This window comes from Heterocephalus glaber, unplaced genomic scaffold (assembly GCF_053883595.1).
Source record: "Heterocephalus glaber isolate CG9 unplaced genomic scaffold, H.glaber_assembly_v1.0 deba00001428, whole genome shotgun sequence".
NCBI lineage: Eukaryota > Metazoa > Chordata > Mammalia > Rodentia > Bathyergidae > Heterocephalus > Heterocephalus glaber.
The window spans coordinates 19,647,345-19,653,934 of record NW_028258293.1 but is presented as its reverse complement, the minus strand read 5'-3'; positions in this window follow the sequence as shown (position 1 = coordinate 19,653,934).

Sequence of the window (6,590 nt, the reverse complement as noted above, 5' to 3'; positions counted from 1 at the left end):
AGTATTTTGTAATGAAATATGGAATGAGACTGAAAACTTTTTCTATATCTCAAAAGTTTACTGATTATCTCAGGGCAAAGATCTTGACAGTTGTGGTATTTAAAGACTGTAATAATAAAAAGACAAGGGCTCCAAACTTGCTGGCCTCTTCTCTGTTGGCTGTGACCTTTCTAAGTGTATTACGTAGTGTTTCCCTACATGTCCTTTTGGATAAAGTGATATTTTAATAATGAATTGAGAAAATAGCCACGCTTTAAAATAATCATGTTATAGGCAAAACACTTTGAAAAGTGCCATTTAGACTGTTTCCATTCATGTGATTTTAATGCTCAAATGAAATGTGTCAGTGTCACCTAAGCTATCATTGTCACAATCTGCGAAGTTTAGAAGCATACTTTTAAACCCCTTTTACAGTCTTCTGACATGCATGATCTCAAGGTTTAAACATTCTATTTTTAAAAAATTTGCAAGGACAATTGATGAAAATTTCATTGAAAATGTTGGCCTCATGGACAAAGAAGAGTTTTTCTATGGAATCTCACATTTGCAAAATTGGTAGACGGGATTTAAATAGTGAGAATTATGATTTAGTAAGTGCAGCCAAAGAGTTTTTCTATTTGGACCTACATATCTTTGTGGGATATATATATATATATTTTTGGTACCGGGGAACCAGGGATCAAACTCAGGACCTTGTGCTTGTGAGGCAGGCACGGTGCCACTGAGCTAAATCCCTGGCCTGGCCTATCATTTTTGTTTGTTGGTTTGTTTTCTTTCTTTCTTTTTTTTTGTATTAAATTCTTTTATTGGTACATTGTAGGTATACAACACAATTACATTTCTCATTGGGAATTGTACCTTTACATAATGCATCTTGGTTCTTATGTTTTCCCCATTCCTAGGCCTCCCTTCATGCCCTCCACCCTTCCCTATTTTCAAAGACTTTATTTCCATTTCTCATCATTTTTTCCTTTCCTTTCTTTCCTTTCCCCTGCCCCTCCCACTACCCCTACCCCTTTGGACCTTTTCTTCCTATTTTACATTATCAATTATTCATTCTAATCATTGGTACATTTTAGGTATACAATATAATGACATTCATCATTGGAAATTTGCACCTTTACATAGTCTCTCTTGGTTCTTATTTTTCACCCTTGCCCAGCCCTCCCTTCAACCCCTCCATTCCTCCCTATTTACAAAGATTTTGTTCCTATTTTTCCATTTTCTCATATTAATCCCATTCCCTTCTATCCTTTCCCCTAGCCCTCCCACTTCCTTCCCCTTTGCCCCTTTTCTTCCTATTTCACATGACTTATTATACATTTAGTCCTTATTTACACTTTCAGTTTCTCACACCAGAGAAACTATTCAATATTTATACATGTGTGTCCTATTTATTTCACTTAAGAGTATTGCCTCAATGTGCATCCACTTAGCTATAAATGTCTCTAATTTCTCATTTTTTATGGCTGAGTAGTACTCCATTTTAGAAAAAACCCACATTTTCTTTAACCAGTCTCCAGTTGATGGGCATTTGGGCTGTTTTCAAGTTTTAGCTATTAGAAACTGTGCTGCTATGAACATGGGTGCATATATATCACTGTGGTATGATTCTTTTAATTCTTTGGGGAAGATCCCCAGCAGTGGAATAGCAGGGTCAAATGGGACTTCCAGTCCTAGTTCTTTGAGGTATCTCCATACTGATTTCCACAGTGGTTGCACCAGTCTACACTCCCACCAGCAGTGGAGCAGTGTTCCTCTTTCCCCACAGCCTCACCAGCATTTGTTTTTGGTTGATTTCATGATAGCAGCCATTCTTTCTGGAGTGAAGTGGAATCTCAGTGTTGTTTTCATTTGCATCTCTTGAATGACCAGTGATGTTGAACATTTTTTCATGTATTTATTTGCTATTTCTACTTCTTTGTCTGAGAAATGTCTGTTCATTTCAGATGCCCATTTTTGGATTGGGTCTTTAAATTTGGGAGGTCTGATCTTTTTCAGTTCTTTATAGATTCGAGATAGTAGACCTTTGTCTGAGGAAGAGCAGGTGAAGATTTTTTCCCACATTGTGGGTTGTCTCTTCACACTGCTGGTGGTTTCTCTTGCTGTGCAGAAGCCTTTTAATAAGAAGAGATCCCACTTGTTGATTGTTTGTGCTAGTTCACGGGCAACTGAGGTTTTGTTCATAAAATCTTTTCCTACACCGATGTCTTCAAGGGTTCTACCTAACCTCTGTTCCAACTGGTTCAGAGTTTCTATTTTAATATTTAGATCTTTAATCCATTTTGATTTTAGTTTAGTGCATGGTGAGAGATACAGGTCTAGTTTTAATCTTTGTCAAGCTGAAGCCCAATTTTTCCAGCACCATTTATTAAAGAGGCTATCTTTCCTCCAGTGAGGGTGTTTGGCTCCTTTGTCAAAGATGAGATGGCTGAATGTGTCTGGTGTTGTTTCTGCATCTTCTAATCTGTTCCACTGGTCCTCAAGTCTGTTTCTTTGCCAGTAACATGCTGTTTTTATCACAGTAGCTTTGTAGTAGAGTTGCAGGTTGGGGATTGTGATAGCCCCCACTATGTCTCTGTTACCTAGAATTGCTTTTGCTATTCTGGGTCTCTTCTTGTTCCAAATGAATTTCTGGATTGTTTTCTCGAGGTCTATGAAGTATGCTGCTGGGATCTCAATTGGAATTGTATTAAATCTATATAGCAGTTTTGGAAGTATGGCCATTTTCACTATGTTGATCCTTCCTACCCAGGAGCAGGGGATGTCTGTCCATTTTCTGATAGCATCTTCAATCTCTCTTTTCAGAGTGCCATAGTTTTCAGAGAAGAGGTCTTTGATTTCTTTTGTTGGCATGATTCCTAGGTATTTCAGTTTTTTGGATGCTATTGTGAAAGGAATTATTTGCTGTATTTCTCTCTCAGTGAGTCTGTCATTGGTGTAGAGGAAAGCTATTGATTTTAGTGTGTTGACCTTGTAACCAGCTACTTGACTGAATTTGGTTATTAAGTCTAGAAGACTTTTGGTGGAGTTCTTGGGGTCTTCTATATAGAGTATCATGTCATCTGCAAATAATGACAATTTGACTTCTTCATTTCCTATCTTTATTCCTTTTATTTCTTTCTCTTGTCTAATTGCCATGGCTAATGTTTCCAGAACTATATTGAACAAGAGTGGTAATAGTGGACATCCTTGTCTTGTTCCTGATTTGAGTGTGAAGGATTTCAGTTTTTGAGCATTTAGTATGATATTGGCTGTTGGTTTTTCATAGATGGCTTCTATCAGTTTGAGGTAGAGACCATGTATTCCAATTTTTTGTAGGGTTTTTATCATAAATGCATGTTGGATTTTGTCAAATGCTTTTTCTGCATCTATGGAGATAATCATATGTTTTTTGTTCTTGGCTCTATTGATATAGTGTATTACATTAATTGATTTTCATATATTGAACCATCCCTGCATCCCTGGGATGAATCCCACTTGATCAGGGTGTATGATCTTCTTGATGATCTTCTGCATTCTGTTTGCCATTATCTTGTTAAGGATTTTTGCATCTATGTTCATTAGTGAAATTGGCCTATAGTTCTCTTTTTCAGGTGGGTCTTTCTCTCCTTTTGGGATCAAGGTGATGCTTGCTTCCAGGAATGAGTTTGGGAGTATTGCTTCCCTTTCAATTTCACTGAAGAGTTTAAACAGTAGTGGCAGCAGTTCCTCTCTAAATGTCTTGTAGAATTCAGCAGTGAAGCCATCACGGCCCAGGCTTTTCTTAGTTGATAAGTTTTTAATTACATTTTCAATTTCATTGGTTGATATTGGGTTGTTCAGAATTTTTAGGTCTTCTTCATTCAACTTTGGTAATTCATACATATCTAAGAATCTGTCCATTTCTTCTGTGTTGTCCATCTTATTGGCATATAGGTTCTGGAAGTAGGTATTGATGATCCTCTGGATTTCTGCTGGGTCTGTTGTAGTTTCACCCTTTTCATTCCTAATTGCATGGATTTGGGCCTTTTCTTTCCTTTTTCTGACAAGGTTGGCTAAAGGTTTGTCAATTTTGTTGATTCTTTCGAAGAACCAACTCTTGGCTTCATAGATTTTTTTTGTATCATTCTCTTAGTCTCCATTGCATTGATTTCTCCTCTGATCTTTATAATTTCCTCCCTTGTATGAGCTTTGGGGTTGTCATTTTCTTCTTTTTCTAGAAGCTTGAGGTTCATCATCAGGTTGTTTAATTGGGTTCGTTCTGTTTTCCTAATATGTGTATTCACTGCTATGAATTTCCCTCATAAGACTGCTTTCATTGTGTCCCATAGATTCCGATATGTTGTATTGTCATTGTCATTTAATTGAAGGAGCTGTCTGATTTCTTCTTTAATTTCCTCTGTGACCCATTGGTTATTCAGAAGTGTGTTGTTCAATTTCCATGTGTTTATGAAATTTTTCCAGTTTCTTTTGCTATGGATCTCCAATTTCATTGCACTATGGTCTGATAATATACAGGGGATAACTTCAATTCCTTTGCACTTACTTAAACATGTTCTATGTGTGAGTATGTGGTCTATTTTGGAGAATGACCCATGTGCAGCTGAGAAGAATGTGTATTCTGATTTTGTGGGGTGGAAGACTCTGTAAACATCTGTTAAGTTCATTTGTTCAAGAGTTCAATTGAGTTGTAGTATTTTGTTGCTTAATTTTAGTCTAGTTGATCTATCTATTTGTGACAGTGGGGTGTTGAGGTCCCCCACTACAATTGTATTAGTGCATATATGACTTTTCATGTCTGTTAGTATTTGTTTTATATAGTTGGGTGCACTAGTGTTTGGTGCATAGATATTTATGATTGTCATCTCTTCCTCTTGGATTCTTCCCTTTACAAGGATGTAGTGTCCTTCTTCCTCTCTCTTAATCAGTGTTGGTTTGAAATCTACTTGATCTGCCAAGAGGATAGCTACTCCTGCTTTTTTTTGGGTTCCTGTTGCATGGAGTATTGTTTTCCACCCTTTAAGTTTCAGTCTATGAGTTTCCTTTTGAATGAAGTGTGTTTCTTGTATGCAGCATATTGTTGGATTTTGCTTCTTGACCCATTCTGCCAGTCTATTTCTTTTGATTGGTGAATTGAGACCCTTAACATTGATGGTTATAACTGAAACGTATTGACTTGTCATTGCCATGACTTTTTATTTTTGTTGGGTTCTCTCCTTTTACATTTAATTTCTTGGAATGCCAGATGGGTTCATTCTGCTTTGCTTCCTGGGGTTGTGATCCTCAATGTCTGTTCCTAGGATATTGTGTAAAATTCTTTGGAGTGCCGGTTTGGTATTCACAAAGTTCCTAAGGTGGTCTTTGTCATGAAAGTATCTTATTTCTCCATCCATTTTGAAAGATAGTTTTGCAGGGTACATCAATCTGGGTTGGAGGCTGTTTTCTTTTAGGGCTTGGAATATGTCACTCCAAGCTCTTCTTGCCTTGATGGTTTGTGTTGAGAAGTCTGCTGTGATTCTGATGGGCTTTCCTTTGTATGTGATTTGTTTCTTTTCTCTGACTGCTTGGAGAACTTTGTTCTTCTGTTGTGTTTCTGGAATCTTAACAATTATATGTCTATGTGTAGATTTTTTTTGATTGAGGCTATTTGTACTCCTATATTGCTCACTTATCTATATGTCAAGCTCTTTTCCCCTGCTTGGGAAGTTTTCTGCCATTACTTCTGTGAAGAGATTTTTTATGTCATCTGCACTCTCTCCTGTTTCTTCATTGAGCCCAATCAGTCTTATGCTATTCTTCTTTGCATCATCTAGCAGCTGCTGGATTGATTTCTCATGGTCCCTTATAATTTTGAAGCAATTTTTCTTTTCCTGGTCACTAATTGCAATCTTATCTTCTATATTTGAAATTCTGTCCTCACATTGGCTCATTCTGCTGTGTAGACTTTCAATGGAGTTTTTCATGTCCTGGAAATCTATTTGCATCTGTTTTATGGATTCCATTTGTTTCTTATGTTGGGATTCCATCATGTTCCTCAGGTCCTCTCTAGATTTATTAATCATGTCTTGCACTAGGGGCACAATTTCTCCTGTTATCTGAGAAATTATTTCTGATTTCATTTTTTCCAGATCCCCTTTTGTTGCCAGTTCAGGGAGTCCAGGTGGTTGAGTATCAGAGTGTTCCATCTCATTTCCCTTTGGGGTTGCTGTAGGTGATCTGGAAGTCTGGTTTTGAGACTTATTTACATGTTTTCTCATTTTGACTGGGCCAGCGGGCTGTTAGTGCCTGCACAGATTATCTCCTCTGAGCTGGGTGAGGTGGGCCATGGGCCGTGAGCAGTGGTAGGGATGGTGACCCAAAAGTCCTTTCCTGTGGGCTGGGAATAGCCGGAGGGATGGTGGCCAGGAAGCCCCTTCCTCTGGACCAGGAGCAGTGGGATGGTGGCTCAGAAGCCCCTCCCTCTGGGCCGGGAGCGGTGGGAGGGATGGTGGCCTGGAAGCCCTTTCCTCTGGGCCAGGAGCAGCAGGACAGAAGGTGGCCCAAAAGCCCTTTCCTCTGGGCTGGGAGCAGCGGGAGGGATGGTGACCAGGAAGCCCCTTCCTCTGGAC